The sequence below is a fragment of the Chiloscyllium punctatum genome, chromosome 50, assembly GCF_047496795.1.
Source record: "Chiloscyllium punctatum isolate Juve2018m chromosome 50, sChiPun1.3, whole genome shotgun sequence".
Taxonomy (NCBI): domain Eukaryota; kingdom Metazoa; phylum Chordata; class Chondrichthyes; order Orectolobiformes; family Hemiscylliidae; genus Chiloscyllium; species Chiloscyllium punctatum.
In genome coordinates, this window is record NC_092788.1 from 51,521,150 (window position 1) to 51,544,417 (window position 23,268).

The 23,268-nt window shown below is 44.0% G+C and overlaps 1 long non-coding RNA gene across 13 annotated transcripts in view; it reads right to left on the reverse strand.

The window, feature by feature from the left end:
• Window positions 1-23,268, reverse strand: part of LOC140470147 (uncharacterized) — a 56,183-nt gene that overhangs the window by 9,336 nt on the left and 23,579 nt on the right. For 12 of the 13 annotated variants that reach the window (XR_011956432.1, XR_011956427.1, XR_011956433.1 and 9 more), the window contains one exon: window positions 18,687-18,793. This is a non-coding gene — a long non-coding RNA (uncharacterized lncRNA). Of the gene's footprint in view, window positions 1-18,686; window positions 18,794-18,933; window positions 19,537-23,268 lie in introns of those variants that run through there. The other variant, XR_011956431.1, reaches the window with a different exon arrangement.

Below are 23,268 nucleotides of genomic sequence, written 5' to 3' on the forward strand. Positions count from 1 at the left end.
ACAAATGTTTGAACACCGATAAAGTATGAATAAAGTATTATGCTGCTTCTAAATACCTCTCAACTTTTAATAACTTTGCAGTCTTAAAGATTCTACGGTGTAAATAATTTTTAAGGTGAGGAGGAAAGATTTAAAAGGGGTCTGAGGGGCAACTTTTCCACACTGTTTTTCACATATTGGGATGAGCTGTGAGAGGAAGGGCAGTGGCTGGTACAATTACAACATCTAAAAGACTTTTGGACAGTTTATTGGATAGAAAACGTCCAAAGGGGTATGGGAGAAACACAGGGAAATGGGACTAGTTTAGTTTAGGAAACTTGGCCGGAATGCCAAGTTAGGCTGAATGGCCTGTTTCCGTGCTGTATCAGTCTAGCATTCTACAATTCAAACTTCACTGTGATTGGTCAAGGAAAGAACAAACGGGTGTTAATTCTATTTTGTATCCATAAAAAAGTGAGATGAATTTTAAATAATTTTGTCACATGAAATAGTTTGCTCTTATTGTGATTAGAAATACAATGAATGTGAGCATTGAAGTGAAATATAATTTAATCAATTCAACTGTGTTTCCATGGTTAAAATAAAAATTGATATTCACAATCATTGTGAGTTTGTACATTGCAATATCTTCACATTACTTCATGTACTGAGCCATTATTACACATTTATACCCCCTACTGAACTGAACAATAATTAGATAGAGCAACACTTAGATTTTCGAAAATCTATCAGTACACTTGTAAGAAGGAGAAATTTAATTTTGCTACATGACTGTGCAATGTGCAGACATGAACAGGAATTATTGCAGTGAAAAGTCGTTCCAGTTTTCTGAATTCATAAGGCTGAGATTACTGTGATTATTCAAAACAGCAAAAGTCAGTTTACAAAGCGTTTTGCATGCAAAATGATTGGTTCCATTGTGGGATAGTTAACCTGAAAACAATCGCATTGTTTCAATGGATTAAATTAAAATATGGATTAAAATAATATATGGATCTGACGAAACACATTAGAAAGACAAACAAATTATTCTGCAATTATTATAAGGATAGTGAATTCCTAATAAATGTTGTATTCTGAACAAATAAATTGACTCAATATTTTAAAATCACTGCTCTGATGTTGATTAGACGTACATTAAGATCGGTAAACTGAAGACTGAAATATAATACTTAGATTGATGGATTGAGGACAATAAATGAGCCATTCAATAGTTATTGAAGAGAATTATTTTTTGTCAAAATGCAGACAATACAGAAGTAATGTATTTCATTCAATTAGTTTACTTGTCGAAACATGCTATGTGATTTTAATTTATGTAATTTTATACTGATCGATGTTCAAACATTTGTGTCTGAATTAAGAAGAAAATAAAAAGATAATGAAAGTGAATAGGAGAGTGACCATAAGATACAGTCCGTGACATTTGATAGAAAAAGGAATTTGCATAATCTCGTGACTATTTAGTGTTAATAAATAATTTACTTCTCAGGTACTGAAGCAGTCCAAGTCCAAGTACAACAAGATCTGGACAATATCCAGGCTTGGGCTTACAGGAGGCAAGTAACATACATGCCACACAAATGCAGGCTATCACATATAAGACATAACCTAACCACCATCCCTTGACATTCGATGGTGTTACCATGACTGAACACCCACTATCAACATTATCCTGTGAATAATCATTGATCAGGAACGGAATTGGTCTCACCACATAAACACAGTGGCTACAAGAGTAATTCAACTCCTGGCTCCTGAAATCCTGTCCAAACGCTACTAGGCACAAGTCAGGAGTGTGATGGAATACTCCCACTTGCCTGGATGAGTGCAGCCCTAACAACACTCAAGAAACTTGATACCATCGGAATAAAGCAGCCCGCTTGATTGGCACTGCTGCTACTGAACATCAGTGGTGGTGAGGGTGTATGATTGTGGATGTCCTAGCTACAATCTCTGCCTCTTCTTATTAACAAAGATAAAAGAATCTTACATTGCTCAACATTCTCATCAAAACCGAGTACAGTATTCACCCTAGCCCTCTTTTATACCAACCAGCAGCATTTCCACCACCAATAGCAGCTTCTCTTAAAATATTTTGTCAGTAACTTGTAATTAACTGGTTACTACAATTACAACTGAAAATGTGTTGCTGGAAAAGCACAGGTCAGGCAGTATCAAAGGACCAGGTGAATTGACGTTTCGGGCATAAGCCCTTCTTCAGGAAGGTCCTGAAGAAGCAGTGAACCACATTTTGAAATGATCTTTCTGAACATAATATAGATCAGGTTAAAACTGAAGTCGGTGTCTTACACAACTTGCTGAAAGGACACAGACAGTAGAATCTGAGGTGATCCTGAGGATGTGGAGGTGAATGTGGGAGACAAGCTGGGACTGTATTGGAGTCGTCACTGTGAGAGGGAACAAATGCTGGATGCAGGGTTTCAGCAGCTGATGGACTGACGCTCAGGTGAGCCATCGGAAACTGAGCAAGTGACCACCATCTAATAGGACAGAGAAACTGATCCATCAGCCTGAAACTGACTGACCACGTGGCTGACAGTGACTCCAACACAAGTGAATGGAAACATTGCTCAGAGCCTGTTTCTGTAACATTCAACACAAGCAGGAAATGGAAAGTGAATAATGAGCTGAAAACAAGGCCACTGCTCTGTTAGAGTCAAAATCATTCAATGTTCAGTTATTGGACATTATTGACTCTCAGAATATTCTAACCTGCAGAATCACAGTAAAAGGGGAAAGTAAACAACATTTTTGGCAAAGACAGAATGAGCCAACTGCTTGTATAAAAACAGCTCAGAACAAATGTGCTGAATCCTCCACAAACTGACAAACACAGGTACCATCAGTTTATAGATAGACAATGAAATTCTTCAGAAAAACCCTTCCCTGTTTATGGTGTGTGGTAGAAAACATTCTCAGTGAGAACTGCCACTTATTTCCTTTGAAAAGAATCTCTGTTTCCCCTCAGAAAAGCAGGTGTGCCCCAAACTTACAGACTGTCTTACAGACAAAGGAAACCTGATCAGGGACTCGCAGGTTAATTAAGCTATGAGTGACAGTCCATTGCACACAACAAGAGCTTAGACCACAACAGATTCTAGTGAAACCAACAATGCAATGAAAAAGGTGAATTAGTCTTAATAATCATGCAGCCTCTCTCAATCAAATAATCCCAGTCAACTTCTAAACATTTTAAAACTATTAATACCAATGTATACATATTTATTTACTTTCCTAATTTCCTCCAAAAAATATATATGACTATTCTCTTTAAAATATATTTTAAATGGTCAATTCACAATCACAATTCAGTTCCAATTATTCTTAGTGCAAAACAACTAGCAAACTAAAATAGTTTTCACGTCAATAATGACACTGGAAACTTTGTTATGTAGTTTACCCATATTTCCAAATATTGTTTTGGTTCATTATTCCAGTGAAGCTAAAATTCAAGTCTATTTATTTTCTCTGATATCCTTCCATTACTTTATTCCCTAATAACAATGCCCATGGTGTAATGGGTGACAAACATTAAATAAAATTGAATTTTCAATGCAAGAACTTGTACAAATAATTACATATTATTCAGTTCATTCATTATCGTTGATTATGAGGGTTATTTTCACTGTATGATCATGTTAAATTCACTTAAATAATCAGAGTAGAATTTTCACCTTTAAAGATATGTAAAGTGAATGTCAAATTATTAATATTTCAAGTAAAACCAAATTCACATTTTGCTCTGTGTTATTCCAGGAATGACAGGATGTGTTGAATTATTATGGGAAACAGGAACAAGTGAAGGTGGTGGCTCTCTGACGTGAGGCCTTAAAGCCAAAGGGCCAGGTGGTAGTTACAGTGGGGGAGGTACCGAGTGCCCCGCTGTCCTCAGAAGGCAGTGAGGATGGTGACACTGACTGGAACGGGTTAGATGACAAAGCATCCACGTATGGACAGAGGGACGACAATGGGTGGGATGACCCACCGCCCTATAAGGTCCAGAAGGCCGTGTCTGTGGCACCACTGGGCATCAAAGGTCAACTTGGACAGACAGTAGGGAGCAACAAAGGGAACTGACAGAAACCAAACATGAACCGTTCACCTGCTGAATAACAGATGTTGGTGTGTTAACACCCAGCCTGATAGAGAAATGGTAATAACGGGCCTTATTGGGACAATATGGATGAATTAGTTGAGGTACAGTCTCACCGATGATGGTGTTAGGCCAAAATCCTTGATGCCAAGATGCCCGGACGTGTACAGCAGAACCTGTCTCTGCAATGAGTGGGTGAGGGTTTGAGCCCCCCCCAGTGCACAGCCGATGAGTGCCTCCAGGCATTCACAGATATTACAGGGATACACTGGGGAGGGGACAGACTGAATGGGCTAAAATAACCTTGGTGTCTCAGGGAACCAAGGGTATTATCGAGGCTCATACAGAGAGGAAGCCTGAGGTGTGTAAGGACCACGGGGGATTACCAAACCCCAACCTGTGATGATGAAATAGGTTTGATGTATTTAACAGATGACATGGGACCCTATTTAACTGTAATTATAAACGTGGGACTGCCAGTGGGAGATCATTCTGATCACATTCTGAATTGGGCCATGAGAGCTGAGACAAACTCAGAAACACAGGGAGGGTAGTACAGTACAGGGAGGGTACTGCAGTACAGGGAGGGTAACCAGACCCACAATGTTACAAGGGAAGCAGGAAAGGGCACATAGACAAGGAACGTAGGCAGAGAGAGGGAGATAGATGTTCACATTGTGTGTGTGCCTGTGTTCACGTAGGCACATGAATATTCATTGACGCTGTGTTTGGGAACCAGCAGAACAAATATTAATAAAAGGAGCATCTATATCAGTTACCGAAACGGATTTGCCCCTCACCCCTCAATTACTAAAATGAGAGCAGTTGGAGAGGGAATCAAGGAAGCTGGATGAAATAAATCTGTCCCAATGCAGATCATCGATATGGCAAAATATATTCAGATATGGGAGTGTGAAACTGAGGAAGGGACCATTCTGGAAGTTGCCATTTTAGAACAGTTCAGAGCAACTATTGATGTAGAGGCACAAACTCTAATATGGGTACAATCTGGCCAGGCCCAGGACAGGAAGCAAAGGAGAGGCGACATCTCCAGAGTAGTTACCTTGCAGGGAGACTGGAACAGTCTCAGAATCTGGGGAGTTATAGCTAGGACCCAAACAGCAGGGCGGGTAACTCAAACAGGAATGTGGGTTATTATCTGTAGATCCTGTAAAGATCGAGGGCCCTCTCACTCCCCACCCAAACTGGATCCCATTAAAGCTGGGGCTGAGAAGGCAATAATTGTGACAGTAACAGATTGAGAGAAGCAGGGAATAGTCAGACCAACAGTATCCCAGACTAACTCACAGAAGCCGGACAGCTCATCCCACCTCACTATTGATTAGACCTCCCTCAGTAAATCTGCCACTAAAGAGTATCCTACAGTAGTGAACCACACCACTTTATTTAATGGATTAAAATTGCAACAGGATACAGTCTCAGCCCTTGATATTGTGAATGGGTTACTGTGGACCTAGAACGGTCAGAATAAGCTAGTATTTACTGTCTGAGGAAAGCAGTAGACCTGGATCCAGTTACCTCAGGGACCTCATAATATTCCAGTATATCCCACCGATATATGGCTGATGGAGTGCATCGATTTAATCTTACCAACACCTCATTGCCTCAGTTGGTGAAGAAAGAACATATCCGGATATTACATAGAGTATTGGGTCAGGTCAGGCAGGCCGGGCTTAAAATTAACCCACAGAGCGTGGGAAGGTAGGGAGAGATGTACCTGGGACATCACATCAGGAAGATCAAATCAGGAACGGAGGGGGACAATCCCAGTGAAACGAAAGACCATGATTTCAAAACTATCCACCCGCACACTGTGAAGGGGATAAGGCAAACTTTAGGATTGTTTAATTATTGGAGGACTTTTTTGGAGAATTACCCAGAAATGGCAGAACCATCACGAGCCCTGACAGAAGCGCGGACATTAGCCAGGTGTCAGGCAGTCAGCATATACACAGAGAGACAGCATGCCTTTGGTATAGTTCATGACCAAGTGATAGCCTGGGCTCGGTGAGGGTAAATCACCCTGTCTGTGGGCACGTAGAGCATGAAGGACAGGTCAGAGAGTTAGTGGAAGCAGCTAACTTTCCCAGTGAAGCAGCAATAATGAGAATTAGAGCTCACAAGGTAGTCAAAACCCCACACCAATGGGGCAGTAAGTTTGTGGATAAGGCAGGTGAATAGACAATAGACAATAGGTGCAGGAGTAGGCCCTTCTGCCCTTCGAGACAGCACCACCATTCATTATGATGATGGCTGATCATCCTCAATTAGTATCCTGCTCCTGCCTTATCCCCATAACCCTTGATTCCACTATCCTTAATCACTCTATCCAATTCTTTCTTGAAAGTACCCAGAGACTTGGCCTCCACAGCCTTCTGGGGCAGAGCATTCCATATACCCACCATCTCTGGGTGAAGAAGTTTCTCCACAACTCTGTTCTAAGTGGCCTACCCCTTATTTTTAAAATTTGTCCTCTGGTTCAGGACTCACCCATCAGCAGAAACTTGCTTCCTGCCTCCAGAGTGTCCAATCCTTTAATAATCTTATATGTGAAATACTGACTGAAATAGTGCAGACATTTGAGGAGATGGCAATGGCCGTAGCTACAGAAGTGAGAGAGGAAGGTTTAAAGATATTCCCAGAAACAGTCCCACAACAGCAGAAACAGGAATGGGAAAAGGGTGGGGCAGTAATAGGACACGTCAGAGTCTGGATGATCCAGCAGTGCCACTACACTGTATAAGACAAACATTATTAAAAACATATCATGGGCTGGCCCATATTGGGGAGGATAAAATGCAATATCAGATGATCCACTACAATCCTTGCCTGGAACAGGGAGAAATACAGCAAGGTTTTGTCGAAGGTGTGTAGTCTGTTCACAGTGTGAGCCAGGGAAAGCAATAAAATGGAGGCAGCAGCAGGGACCCAGGGGCCCATGGGAACAATTACAGATGGATTTTACACACACACCCAATCCCAGGGAAGGAAGTCCTGCTGGGTTTTAGTAAATAGGTTTACTCAATGGGTGGAAGCATTCCCCTGCAGATTCTGACCAAGGGACAAATCTTACAGGGAACATAGCTCTTTAGCTATGTGCCCTGTTTGGTACTGAACAGAAATCCCATCCCCCATACCACCCCCAGAGCTCTGGGACAGTAGAAGGAATGACGCAGACACTGAAAGCTAGTCTGACTAAGGCTCTCTCAGAGACAGGACAGTGATGGGTTAGAGTACTATTTAGCAGCCTAATAAAACTGAGGACAACCCCAGCAAAGGGGACGGGACAGTCCCCCTTTGAATTAGTGACTGGATGGACTATGCAGATACCACAGGGTATGGTAGTGGGAGGACCGGAGATGTGTGGTAGTGGGAGGGCTGGAGATGTGCAATGACAAGGATAGGGTTAAACCATTTGTAAAAGAACTGGCAAAGCAGCCGCATGAGCTGAGAGAATCAGAGACTGGGAAAGGAAACATGGAAATATCCGAGCTGACATTCCAAACTCTGGAGTTCAGGTCAGGGGGATCGTATGAAGTAAACACATCAAAATGCTGGACTTATCTGGGGGAGCCAGAGAGGGACCTTTCCCATCCTGTATTAGTAAGGAGCTCTGAATAAACATTGGTCGTGGTGCTCAGCACAGAACTCAAGGCTCCTCTTTGATATTTCTTCCAGTAACAGTTGTGTAGGGGTATGTTGCTGGCTGGAGGTCTGTGACCAGTGCCTCTGTTCCACAAGGGTCAGAGCTGGGACATCTGTTGCTTGTAATATATATAAATGAAAAGTTTGAAAATGTAAACGTTTTAATTAGCAAGTTTGTAGATGGCACAAACTGTTGAAGTTGTGAATCGTGAAGAATGATGTCAAAGGATACAGCAAGAAAGAGATGAGTCAGAAAGTTTTGTGGGGAAATTGCAGATATATTTTAATTCAGACAAGTGTGAGGTGATGCATTTTGGAAGACACAAAGCAAGAGGAATTTGTACAATAAACGGAAGGGTCCTGAGCAACACTGATATACAGAGGGATCTTCAGTTGCAAGCTGAAAGATCCCTGAAAGTGGTGAAGGAGGTGAATGGCAGGCTTGCCTTCTTTAGTCAGGGGAGTGATAATAAAACTATGATCAGGCCACCTTTCGGGGATTGTGTGCCGTTTTGATCACCACATTATAGGAAGAAGGTGAAGGCTTTTGGGAAGGTGGAAACAGGTTTACCAGGATGTTGCCTGGATTGGGAGAGGTTAGAAAATCTTGGATTGTTCTCTTTGGAAAGTCAATGTCTGTGGGGTGACCCAACTGGCACAGAGTTTGTAAACCATGGTTTACTACAGAAATTGTATCTCTTGTTAAAAAGAAGAAAGAGGCTTATGTGTTGATGAGGCAAAATGGTACAGATGAAGCAATAGAGAGTTACAGATCAGCTAGGAAGGATTTAAAGAGAGAGTTAAGAAAAGCAAAGGGAGGACACGAGCAGTTTTTAGCAAACAGAATTAAGGGTAACCCTGAAATTGACTGCGGTTAAAGTGGGCGGCACGGTGGCACAGTGGTTAGCACTGCTGCCTCGCAGCGCCGGAGACCCGGGTTCAATTCCCGCCTCAGGCGACTGACTGTGTGGAGTTTGCACGTTCTCCCCGTGTCTGCGTGGGTTTCCTCCGGGTGCTCCGGTTTCCTCCCACAGTCCAAAGATGTGCAGGTCAGGTGAATTGGCCATGCTAAATTGCCCATAGTGTTAGGTAAGGGGTAAATGTAGATGTAGGGGTATGGGTGGGTTACGCTTCGGCGGGGCGGTGTGGACTTGTTGGGCCGAAGGGCCTGTTTCCACACTGTAAGTAATCTAATCTAATCTAATCTAATACTGCCCACATTTCTGATCCCCTTATTCCAGGGTTGATGTGATCACACCAGAGAGGGTACAGAGGAGATTGATCAGAATGTTTCTACAATTGGAAAATATCTGCTCTGCGGAAAGATTGGATAGTCTGGGGATGATTTCTGAGGAGGATGAGCTGAGATTTAATTGAAGTGATAAAATGCTGAGGAATCCAGATCGAGTGGATAGGAAGGAGCTATTCATTAACTGAGAGGTCAGAAACTGGAGGATTTAGATTGAAACTAATTCCCAGAAAGAAGGGGAGAGGAGAATTCATTTCACTCAGAGATGGTGGGGAGCAGGAACTCATTGATGGGGTGGCAGAGGCAGTAACCAGCATCACATTAGAATAAAAGGACATGGATGTAACTGAGATGCTGGAACATGCAGGGCTGCGGACTAAAGTCTGCAGAATGGGATCATTGTGATTGATTTAACATTTCTCCAGAATATTAAAGTCAAGTCCAATTTGAGAATTTATGAACATCATCCGACCTGAATTCCAAATGTCAGAATAAATTTATCAGAAAGTTCAGCACTTGGCCTATCCTGCATGTGTTGGCTGTAATAGAATGACCCAGGCTTTACAGCGTTATGTACTCACCAATGAGAGCAGCAATTTCAGACTGTGTACTCTGCCCTCTATGTTGTTATAATCTGTTTTTTCAATGTATTTCTTTCAGAGCTGCTCACCTTGTTTCCTGGTTTCTTTCCCAGCCCTAAATCCATTCCCCATGGCCTTGAGGGACTACCATTTCTGCAATTTAATTTCTCCTGCCTTCCCCCGTGTGACAGACTGTCTTTTTGTCCTTGTCTCACCCCCACCTTGCACACAACTTGTTACATTTCTGATGGTTCCCAGACCTCTGTGACTTCACTGCGCATCCTGGGTCAGGGGCACAAGTTGTGAATTCTCTTCCTCATGAGATAATTGGAAATCTGTCTGGCTGCAATTTCCCCCAGATTTTATTTTGTAAATAAAAGAGGATTTGCGTCAGAGTCAAGTATTTGTGAGCCTTCATCCACAATCCTGAGCACTTAGACATAATATGTGACCCTCCCACAGATGTGCAGGTTTGATGGATTGGCTGTGCTAACATGGCCTGTAGTGTGTAGGTAAGGTGGGTTGTGTTAGCCATGCTAAATGTGGGGTTATGGAGGTAGGGTGGGACAGCAGGTCATTGCAGACTCGATGGACCGAATAGTCTCTTTGTGCGCCTAAGGGATTCTGTAATTCTAACTAGTTGTGATTGTTGTCACATTTTCCTAAGTCCAGGTTCATTCATCTCAGGTACACATGCTACCTTTTGTGTTTCTGTGTGTGCCCGTAGTGTTAGGTAAGGGGTAAATGTAGGGGTATGGGTGGGTTGCGCTTCGGCGGGTCGTGTGGACTTGTCCACAGTCTCCATGATTGTGCAGATTCAGTGGATCAGCCATGGGAAATGCAGTGTTAAAAGGATGGAGTGCTCCAGGTGGGATGCTCTTTGGATGGTTGGTGGGGTTTGATGGGCCAATGCTCTCCTGCCACACTGTTGAGATTCTATTCTATGATTGTGGATAAAGGCTATTCTATGATTGAGGATAAAGCAGGGTGTTCTTGGAGAGGCGGTAATAACTGGAAAGCTGAATCCAAAAATCACCACCTTCACCAAAGGAGATTTTCGGAAAATGACAGATAGTCAGGTGGATTAGCATTCCAATCTTAGATAGTGAGGAAGCGTGTAGGAGATAATGATTTTGCAATTTTAAACTGAGGGGAGACAGTGATTTATGGTTTTAGATTGCGTCGTACATTCGCAGTGTGAATATCCATCCTGTACTTTATTACAAAGCCAAGGTCACTGACAATGAAAACCAAAACACCCAGGAAACATCGCCTCACCACGTAATCTGATAAAAGAATTCTGATAAGTCTGGTTGAATTTAGAACAAAGATGAAAAGTTGGAAGATTAAATCCAATCCCAAGATCCAGTGCTTAAACAAAAGGAGACGACAATAGGATGAGGCAGGAGTTGGCTAATGTAGACTGGAAACAAAGACTTTATGGTGGGAAAGTTGACGGACAGTGCGGGAATATCAAAGAAATTTTTTGAAGTGCTCAGCAAAAGTATATATCAGGGAAAAGGAAGGACTTTAGGAAAAAAGGAATAATCTGCCATGGGTGGCTCAGGAAATAAGGGAGTCTATCAAACTGAAATAGAATGCATACAGATTGGCAATGACCATGGAGATTAGAAAAACTTTAAAGATCAACAGAAAGCGAGATGGGATTGGGGGAGAAAAGTGATTAATAGCTATCCCCAGGGCTGGAATAACAGTTTATACTGCTAGAGGGGAACATGATGTTTGGGGAACATATGGCCTCTAATTGTTGAAGCACTTAACTGTTACCATAGAGATAATCCTAAGCAAGTTAAAAATCACAGCACACTCCAAAAGCTTGTATTTCCAAATAAACCTGTTGGACTATAACCTGGTGATGTGTGGTTTTTAAACTTTGTCCACCCCACCACCAGCTCCTCCACATCAGAATCCTGATAGACAGCCCCACTGAAACTGAAGTGCCTATCACATACTTGAGGGAGCCACAGGGGCGTGGGGGAGCGGTGTGTGGTTTAACCACAAAGTGCTGAACTGAACTAGACTTTCTAACTGCCGTTGCCATGGAGATAATACTGAGAGACAGTCTCTATTCAAAGTCCCAAACCACAAAGGTATAAGAGTGGGAGCTGTACATTGGACAGGTGGGGAGTTACTTGATGCTGCCTGAAGGTGTTTTGCTTGTACACTATCCAGGTAACTGCCATGTCTCATCAATAAAGTCTCAAAGAAGACCTCTCAGAGTTCTGTGCCTAGTTATTCCTATCCAGCAGGGTTCAGGAATATGAGCACACAGCAGTCAGTCTTCACAGTGGAGGATACGAAGAACATGCCAGTAATTGATAAGGAGACTGAGGAAGGTGAGGACCTAGATGATAACCATTATCGTGAAAGAGTTAGAACTGGATATGCTAATGTAGCTAAAGGTCGACAAGTCTCATTGCCCTGATGGGATACATCCCAGGATACCAACAGAGTTAGTGGGAGAAATAGCAAATGCACTTAGAGTCATAGAGTCTGACAGCAGAGACAGGCCCTTTGGCCCATGCTGACCAGAAAGTCCATCCACGCTAACTCCATTTCCCTGCACTTGGCCCATTTGCTTCTGACCCTTTCCTATCCATGTATTTGTCCAAATGTCTTTTACCTGTTGCGAGTGTTCCTGCCTGAACCATTTCCACTGGCAGCTCATTCCATATACATACCACCCTCTGTGTAAAACAGTTGCCCCTCAGCTTCCCTTTTATTCTTTCTCCTCTAACCTTCAACTGATCCAATCAAGTCGTCCAATCCTTGAGTTCCTGGGAAAAAGACTGAGTGCATTCACCTTATCCATGCCTCTCATGGTCTTATACACTTCTAGAAAAGAATCCCCTCAGTTTCCTCTGCTCCAAACATAAAATCCTCCCTTGTCCAACCTCTCCCTATAACTCAGACCCCTGAGCCCTGGTAACATCCTTGTAAATTGTTCTGCACTTTTTACAGTTTAATAACTGAAACCTCCATTACATCCATCATATTTCCAGTGTTTCCCTGCGGGGCTGGAACCGACGGGACAATGCCAATGGATTACAATCCATGATCGAGAATGAACCCCTTTACAACAATCCCGTTTTCATAGTGTTCCCCATGGTGCAGGTATCCTTGTGTCTTTCTGGTTGCATGGTTAATTAAAGACTTGTCCTTTTACAAAGCAAAGTTGTGGCTTCATTGTTCCTGGGAAATGTGCCATGATTTTTCAGACTTTCAAAAACAAATGAACTCTCTCTCCACACTCACCACGCTGACATGGACTTGGCTGTGTCTCAGTACTTTTCCAGTCACATTGAGATTTGAAATATTTGCCCACGGACAGAATGCACACCTTTCCATCCAGATGAAAAGGCCAATGATATTCAGATCGGCACGGATCAAGTAACTATCAGATTTGACCATGAAGTTCAATTTGTATTTCTCATCCGCAAATCCACCCTTTCAGTACCATACAACAGAGCACACAAGTTACCACTGTTAATACAGGATGGAAATTCATAAGACAATTGTAGTATTAAACTGTAGTTTTCTTGTTTCCCCCAAAGCTTTAAACCTCAGTCTCACAATTTCTCTCTTCTGTGAACTGAAATCCAAACCAATCCCCCCACTCCTTTCCTCCACACCCAGTTCTCACACACTCTCTCTTCGAATCCAGTTTCCTAGCTCCTGATGAGAACCATCCTGCATACACAGCTTCCTGCACACTCTGGCCAAGACCCATCTTACTAAAATGAGCCAAATTAGAATTCTAATTGCAGGCCCATCCTTGTCCCTTTCCATAACAACCCTGAATCTTCACAAAAGAGTTCTAATAACTTTCTGCAAAACGCTGCACCACTGATAGTCTGATCACATATCAGGGTAGCAAGAGAGGGGCCATTCCCCTGGGTCCTGCTCCTAGAGGGATGAAGCTGCTAATGATAGATTAATCCCTCACACCCACAGCCTCCTTCCCAGGCACTGACCGATACTGCGCATAATCCCACAATTGCCAGCACTGCACCCATGCACTTGTCTCCCCTCCTACAGCACGAGCTCCCGATCATACAGGAGTCCAGGTGATTGACAGCAGCTGCTGCCCAATATATCAGAATCCCTACAGTATGGAAACAGGCCCTTCGGCCAAACAAGTCTATACCGACCCTGCAAACAGTAACTTACACAGACCTATGCCCCCTAACTAATTTAATCAATACTATGGGCAATTTCGAATGGCCAATTCACCTGCCCTGCACATCTTTAGATTGTGGGAGGATGCACAAACCCCACACAGACAGTCGCCCGTGGCCGGAATCGAACCCGGGTACCTGGTGCTGTGAGGCAGCAGTGCCAACCACTGAGCTGTCTCTATAGGGTGGAGGGGGCGGGGCTGGAGGACTGGGACAACGAGATTGTAAACAATGAATGAATGTGGTGAACACTGGGGGATGGACAGGTCAGTGAGGGACAGGAGCAGTGCAGCAGCAGGAGGGGATCCTGGACAAACTGAGCAATGGGAGAGTCTGACAGGAGAGAAACTACAGGAAGGGTCTGTTTGGAGGCTCAGGCAGGGACAGCTGGGAGACAGTATGGCCTGGTGGCTTGGGCAGGTTTACTAATCAGCCTCTTCAAAGATGCTGTTACTCAACTCTGAGCCTGATCCTCCTGATCCAGAGGTAAGGACACGTACACTATTTCCTGGTGGGCAAGGGATACAGGGACTGCCTTTCAAAAGGAACTCCCCTGTGTTGGTGACATGAACAAGACTCAATACAGACTCACTGAGAAAATGCTGGCGTCCTTGAACTTCATCCAGAATATTAACACCTATAACTGGGCAACGCAGACCCCAATGTACAGAGTTAAATCCTGGATACCAATAACAGCTTTGTGCATGGGAAATCATATCTCATGAATTTGACTCAGTTTTTTTGAAGAAGTAACAAAGAGGATTGCTGAGGTCAGAGCATGGACATGATCTACATGGACTTCAGTAACGTGTTTGACAAGGTTCCTCATGGGAGGCTGCTCAGCAAGGTTAGATCACATGGAGTACAGAACTGGCCCGAAGGTAGAAGGGAGAGGGGGCTTTTCAGGCTGGAGGCCTGTGACCAGTGGAGTCTCACAAGGATCGGGGCTGGATCCACTACTTTTCGCCATTTATATCCATGATTTGGATGTGAACATAAGAGGTATTGTAAGTAAGTTTGCAGATGACACCAAAATGGGAGATGTAGTAGCAGGGAAAAAGATTACCTCAGAGTACAAGAGGATCTGGATCAGATGGGTGAATGGGCTGAGGAGTTCAGTTTAGAAAAATGCGAGCTGCTGCATTTTGGAAAAGCAAACTTTAGCAGGACTTATACAGTTAATAGTAAGTTCCTGGTGAGTGCTGCTAAACAAAGAGTCCTTGGAGTGCAGGTTCATAGTTCCTTGACAGTAGAGTAGCAAGTCGATAGGATAGTGAAGGCGGCAGTTGGTCTGCCTGTCTTTATCAGTCAGAGCATTGAGTATAGGGGTTAGGATGACATATTGTGACTGTAGAGGACATTGCAAAAGTTGCCGAATCAATATTCCATTTAATTCTGTTCTCCTTCCTATCAGGTGGATGTTCTTAAACTTTAAAGAGGTCAGAAAAGAATTATAGCATGTTGCCAGGGTTGGATAGGCTGTTTTCCCTGGAGCGTCAGAGGCTGAATGGTGACCTAAAGAGATTTTTAAAATCAGGCTGGGCATGGATAGGGTAAATAGACAAGATATTTGCCCTGCAGTGGGGGAGTACAGAACTAGGGGACTGGGAAGGAGGGTCGGCAGACAGAGGGTGGTTGGATCGAGAAGGGTGGGTCAGAAATGGGTGGGGAAAGAGAGGGGGGGGATAGAAAGGGGTGGCACAGAGACAGATGGGGACAGAAAGTGGGTTTAGAGAGGAGGGGAACAGACAGGGGGAAGGGGGGGGGGGGGCAGAGACCAACAGAGGTAGGGGGAGAGACAGACAGACAGGGGGGAGAAAGAGAACAGACTGTTGGGGGGTGGGGAGACAGAGCGTGGGGAACAGACAGAGTGGGGGGAGGGGGAGAAACAGAGTGGAAAGATGGAGAGTCATTTTGTAGATCTAAAACTCAACCCAGTTCCTGTTTTCTCATCCTGACCTTAATTCCCTCCGAAGAGCTCAGAACAACTGCTTAGTTCTTGGAAAGTAGAGTTTCAGAGAGATCAGGTGCTGAACATGGCATTTGGGACACTAACATTGAATGGAATGCGCTGACCAATAAATGGACTCTGGTTCGATTCCACTGTCTGTGCGGTGTTTGCACATTCTCCCTGTGTGTCTGCGTGGGCTTCCTCTGGGTGCTCTTAATTTCCTCCCACAATCCAAAGACACGCAGGTTAGCTGGATGAGCTTTGGGTAATGGTAGGGTACAGAGTTAGGGTGGAATGCTGTTCCGATGGTTGGTATGGTCCCATGGGCCGAAAGGCCTGCTTCCACACTGTAGGGATTCTGTCACTGAGTATAGGGGTTAGGAGGGCACGTTGTGGCTGAGTAGGGCATTGGGGAGGCCAGTTTTAGAATATTACATTCAATTGTGGTCTCCCTGATTTCAGAAAGATGTTACCAGAATAGGACTCAACCTCTGAATGACAAGTTCCTGGGAAGTGTTGACAGACAAAAAGACCATGCAGTGTGGGTTGACAGTTCCTTGAAAGTGTGGTTGAAGGTAGACAGGTCAGTGAAGGTGGTGTGCGGTATGCTAGCTGGTATTGGGCAGTGCATTGAGTATAGGAGTTGGGAGATCATGGTTCGGTTGTACGGTTTATTGGCTCGGCCACTTTTGGAATCCCCAGACTGCTTTCAATTCCAGTCTCCCTGTTATAGGAAAGATGTTGGGAAACTTGCAAGAGTTCAGAATGGTTTTACTAGGGTGTTGCAAGTATTGGAACACGTGAACCATAGGGAGAGGCTGAATCGGCTGAGGCTATTTCCCTGCAGCACTGGACACTTTAGGTGGCTTTATTGAATTTTATAAAGTTATGAGGAGCAATGATAGGGTGACTAGCCATGGTTTCTTTTTTCCTCAGGGTAGGGGAGACCAAACAAATGTGAATCTTTTTTCCAAGGTGGAAATGACAAATTCTATAAGAGAGATGGCAAGTTTCAAGGATATGAAAACCGAAACAACTGAAGATGCTGTAAACCAGGAAGAGAAACAGAAGTTTCTGGAAAAGGTCAGCAGGTCTAGCAACATCTGTGAAAAGAAATTAGAGTTAACGTATCTGAGGAAGGGTGACCAGACCCGAAACTTTAACTGATTTTTCTTCACAGATGCTGCATGATCTTCTGCGCATTTCCAACAACATCTGTGCAAGTTTAAAGGGAGTTGTTTGGAGTATATACCTGAGAGGAACTTTATAAAGTGCGAGTCAGACCACATCTGGAGTAATGACAGAAGGTTTGGTCCCTTTATTTAAGGAAATACATCATTTCATCAGAGGCATTTCACAGAAGATTGACTGGGATGAACCCTGGTTTGCAGGGATTATTTTTTAAGAAAAGGCTGAAGACGTTGGGACTTTACTCACTGGATTTGGGAAGAATGAGAGGGGATCTCATTGTAACATGTAGGATTCTTAAGGAGTTTGACAGGGTAAATACTGAGAGGATGTTTCTCATCATGAGGGAGTCTGGAACCAGATTCTGGGTCAGTCACAGAATCACGGATTCTGTTTTGGATTCGTCAAGTTTAAGGCAACACCGACACAGGTCAGGGGTTTCATAAGCAATGGAGCTGGGGTGAGGTGGAGAGAAGCAACATTTTAAGAGATTGTAATTCCTGGTGTTTGTGATTGTGTAGATGTCTGATCAGAAGGTCACCTTGGGGTCAGATATGAGAGCAATATTGTCAAGAGTGTGGTTCTGCCTCAGACAGTTCCCAGGGAGAGTGAGGGGCTCAGCAGTAAGGGAAAGTGATTTGTAATAGCAACTGAAGGCAATGGGTTTAACCATTGCAATGTTCCGTTGCAGGAAATTGCAGCCAATCGCGTAGTGGGAGTGTGATGAGCAGTTTGATAACTGAGTAATGGAGAGGGATGATGGCGAGGGATAGCTGGGCATTGTCAGTGTACATGTGAAACCTAACACGGTGCTTTTGGACAATGTCACCTCCTGGCAGTATGTAGGTGAGAAACAGGAGGGACCGAGGAGAGATCCTTAAGGGACACCAAATACAAGGAATTCAGAAAGGAAAGGGAGAGTCAGGATGGAGTAGGTTTTTGCAACAACGGTGGGGTCAAATATTAGTTTGTAGCAGAATGGGAGAGAAGGACATAACCCGAAAAGACAGACAGATAGAACAAGGAACAATATCTGTGAACTGGGGAGGGGGAGTGATGAGGAGGAGGAGGAGCAGCCCGACTCCAAAAGCACTATTCCTACATTAGTGACATCACCCAACTCCACCCTAGTCTCAGCTCATTTACTGAAATACTCGTCCATCCCTGTGTTATCTCCAGACTTCATGATCCAAACACACTCCTGGCCAGCCTCCCACATTCAACTTCCATGTAATCTCAAGAGTATCTAAAACCCTACTGCCCAAGCGCTCACTTGTACCAAAACTTGTTGATTCATCAAAAGGCTCCTATTAACAAGCAACAATTTAAAATTCTCACCCTTGATGTAATTCCTGGCTGTGAACATCCCTGTCTCCCTGAACCACACAATCTGTGAGACCTCGACAACTCATTTTCTTTCAGACTCCCAACGATATGTTTAATCAATGCTTCACCTGTCTAGCTGTTTCTACCGTTGCCAAGGCAACACGGTATGGAATTCCCACCCTAACCCCCTCAGACCTGCTTTCCTCCTTTAAGGTATTCCTGAAAACCTGCTTATTTGGCAATTCTTTTGATCACCTGACCTAATATCTCCAGCTGTGGCCTTATGTCACAAGTTCTCAATCATATGTCTGTGGAATTATAAACATGATAAAAAAAAACTGTTGTTGATTTGCACACATTTTGTCAATTCTTCACTGTCGCTGAGTGAATAATCTATAACAGCTCTTACCCAAACACATTGTAGGAGCACCTTCACCACACGAACTGTAGCTGTACAAGGAAGTCAAACATCACCTTCTCCACAGGCAATCGGGCTTTAGCACTGATCACTGGTATCTGTGAAGGGAGAAACACATAGTTGATATTTCAGGGAGTGCAAAATGCATTATCGGGAGGGAAAATGGTGCAGAATTTGGGATTTTTAAATTTGTGTTTTACTACGTGCACCAAGTTCTGTAAAACCTCTCATCCCATACCATGAAAATTTCCTCCTCTTCCTGGTCAATATGTTTTTCCTTCCCCCTGCCCTGCACCTTCTACACATTTCCAATGCCTTGGTCACAACAACACTGTGCTGTCAGTGAAGTTTATCACGTGGTTGAGTATTGCCCCGCCCCTCATTCATTCTGATTGGTTGAAGGACCAACGAGCACCTCTAGCCACAGTTCCCCCACTCTTATTGGTCCTGCGCTGATATCAATAATCCGAAGCCCACTGTGGGCTGGAGCATGCTCAGTGCTTCCTGCTTTTACTGCTGTTCATCAGGTATGAGAGAGAGAGGGCTCATCCCTGTTTCTCCTGAGGTCAGACAATAACAACAACTACCTGCATTGTATGGAGCCTTTCACATTGACAAATCTCCTCAAATGCTTCACGAATGATGGAAACGTTGATTAAAGAGAACGATTTTTAGATACATCTTTAAGGCGGAGAGAGGGAGTTAGGGAGGATATTCCAAAGGTTCGTGTCCTCGGCAGCTTCAATCGTGGAGTGATATAGGTGGGGAACAGCTCACAATGGAGACAGCTAGTGGCTAACCATAAGTTGGATTAGTGGTGCTGGAAGAGCACAGCAGAACAGGCAGCATCCAACGAGCAGCGAACGTCGATTTCGCTGCTCGTTGGATGCTGCCTGAACTGCTGTGCTCTTCCAGCACCACTAATCCACTATTTGCTTTCCAGCATCTGCAGTCATTGTGTTTACTTCATTGATGCTAACCATAAGTTAACAACCTCATGTCGTAGCCCCCTACCCCACACACCAGTTCTCACAGTCTGCCATTACACACTACCTATAGTTAGCCACTAACAGTCTCCATTAACAGCTAATCATCCTCCCCCAGACAGATTGTTATCCACTCCTTTACCCAACCGTTCTTCTCACTCTATCCCCACCTATCGTTTACTCCTTTTATCCTCCCCCCACACTAACTTCTGCACTAAAACTGACTTGTTTTCTCAGTAATATCTGTCCTGAGGAAGGGACACTGGGTCTGAAACTTTATCTGATTTCTCATCACAGATGCTGCCAGACCTGCTGAGCTTTTCCAGAACCTCCTGGTTGTTGTTTCTGATTTACATCTTCTGCAGTTCTTTTGGTTTTAATTTACCGGGAGTTTGTAATTCAGGTCCCACAGCCTCTGTCCCAGTCTCTGCTGTCTCTCCCAACCCCAAACGGTGACACGGCATCTGCACAGCTCATGGACAGGCGCTGTCTTGCTGGCCACACCCCTCATTCACTCCCATTGGCTGCAGGACCACACAACCTCTCCTATTGGTCTGGAGCTGTCGTTAATTAAGCTGGCGCCGATTGAGAGTGGTTGGTTCCTCCCTGTCTCTGCCCTGGGATGAGCTCCATCATTCACAGTGAATGGGGCTGTATCACAGAGCACAGGGGCTGGGGGCTATTCAGCCCATTGGGGCTGTATTCTCTCCCTCTGGAGATGCTGCAAGTCGGTCCCAAGTCCCCTCCCATGTGCCCACGGCCCCCCAAATCTTACCTTAAAAAGTAAAATTCCAAGTCTGTTTCAGAATACCTGCTGAATCTGTGTCGTTCAGACTGTTCCAGATGCTCAGAACTTACTGAGGAAAATAGTATTCACATTTTCACCTTGTATTATTTGCCAATTACTTGAAAGTAGTTACTAAAAATTGTGACAGTGCTAACAATTCCTCTCTCTCTCTGCAAATTCAAGACCTTGGAACCAAATCTGCACCAGGTCGAAATCACTGCTTCACTTTCTCAGCTCCAAGGATATTTATGTTTGCTTCAGCTAGCTCGCCACAAAATAGAGGAATGCATCTTAATTTATTAGGATCAAAGAAACAGACCTTCGGTCCAATTCGTCCATGCCAACGAGGAATCCTAAACGAATGGATTCCCATTTACCAGCTATTGGCCTGTATCCATCAAAACCCTTCCTATTCATGGACCCAATTGGAAGCCTTTTAAATGTTGTGATTTTTCAGCCTTCACGACTTCATCTGGTAACCCCTCCCATACACACACCACACTCAGCTTGAAAACGTTGCCTTTTAGATCCCTTTTAAATGTTTCCCCTCTCAATTTAAACCCAGGTGCTCTAGTTTTGGACCCACCTAACCTGAGGAAATAGGACCCCGGCTGCTCACCTTATTCACACCCCTCGTGATTTTATATATCTCCATGAAGTCACCTCTCAGTCTTTGACTCTCCAGAGAAAATAGCCCCAGCCTATTCAGCCTCTCCCTGTCGGCCAAATCCTCCAATCTTGGCAACGTTTTTGTAAATCTTGTCCAAACCTTTTCAAGTTTCACAACATCCTTCCCAGAACAGGAAAATTCAAACTGAAAACAGAATTCCAGAAGTGGCTTAACCAATGTCCTGTCCAGCCACAATATGACATCCCAGCTTCTGTATTCAATGCATTGACCAATAACGGAGAGCATTAATGGAGTCCCATTTGCCAGCGGTTCACCCTTATCCCTCTAAATCGTTCCTCTTCATGTACCCAATCAAATGCCTTTTAAATGCTGCTGTACTAGACTCCACCCCTTCCTCTGGCAGTTCACTCCATACTTGCAATGCCCTCAACATGAATAAGATGCCCCTTAGATCCCTTTTAAATCTTTTCCCTCTCACCTTAAGCCTGTACCCTCTAGTTCTGGACCCACCGAACTTGGGAAAAAGTCCCTGACTGCTCACCTTATCCATGCCCTTCATGATTTTATAAGATCACCGCTCAGACTCCAACTCTCCAGGGAAAATAGACAGCCTATTCAGCCTTGCCCAATAAGCTCAAACCGTCCAACCCTGGCAAAATCCTTGCAAATGTTTTCTGAACCCTATCAAGTTTCTCAACGTTATTCCGAGAACAGAGAGATTGGAACTGAAAACAGAATTCCAGAAGGGCCTCAATCAGTGCCCTGTCCAGCCACAATATGACGTTACAACAGCTGCATTCAATGCATTGACCAATAACGGGGAGCATACCAAATGCTGCATTCACTCCCTTACCTACCTGTGACTCTACGTTCAAGGAACTAGGAACCTGCACTCAAAGATCTCTTTGTTCAGCAATGTTCCCCAGGACTTTACCATTAAGTGTATAAGTCCTGCCCTGATTTGCCTTTCCAAAATACAACAGCTCACATTTATCTAAATTGAACTCCGTCTGCCATTCCTTGCTCCAATGGCTCATCTGATCAAGATCCTGTTGTATTCTGAACTAACCTTCTTTATTCTACACATCCAATTTTGGTGTCTTCTGTAAACCTACTGACCATACCTCATATATTCACATTCAAGTCATTTATTTAAGGGCCCAATATCCATCCTTGCAGCACATTGCTGCTCACAGGCCTCCAGTCCGCAAAGCAACCCTCCATCATCATCCTCTGTCTCCTACCTTCCAGGCAGTTTTGTAATGGCTTGCTCTCCCTGCATTCCATGTTATCTAACCCTGCGAACCAGTCTGCTTTGTGGAACCTTGTTGAATGTTCATATAAACAACATTCACTACCTGGCTTAATCAATTTTCTTTGTCACTTCAAAACACTCACTCAAGTTAGTGAGACCCAATTGTGCATGTACAAAGCCACATTGACTCTCCCTGATCATTCCTTACCTTTCCAAATAGATGGATATCCTGTCCCTCAGAATCCCTTCCAACAACTTGCCTGCCACTGACTTCAGGCTCACTGTTCTCTTGTTCCATGGCATCTCCTTACCACGTTTTTAAAAATAATGGCACCTCACCTGTCGCTATCAATGATACAAATACCTCAGGAGAGGCCCAACAATCACTTCCCTAGATTTCCAGAAAGTTCCAGGATACACCTGATCAGGTTCCAGGGCTTTATCCACCTTGATGCGATTTAAGACATCCAGTACCACCACCTCTGTAACATGGACACTTTTCAAGTTACCAGTGTTTATTTCTCCAAACTCTCGAGCTTCATATACTTCACCAATAAAAATGACGTGAAATATTTGCATATCTTTTGCACCCCCTGTGGTTCCATAGACAGCCTTGTTCAAAACCATACCCTGAGCCCATCTGCCTGACCTGTCAGGTCTCTTGCACTGAAATAAATGCAGTGTAACTGGTCCATCGCACCTCATTCTGTGACTTGCTCTTGCCTGCCTTGACAGTCTGACCTGTGAACAGTACCAGCCTCAGACTCACCTCTTTTCTCACTATCCCTTTAGGATTACCCCGACTCCCTCACTGGTTTAATGCCTCCCGAGTGGCACTAGCAAATCTCCCTGCTCGTCAGGACCCCATGCTTTCACCTTCCTACGCCATTGGTACCAATGTACAATGACCTCCC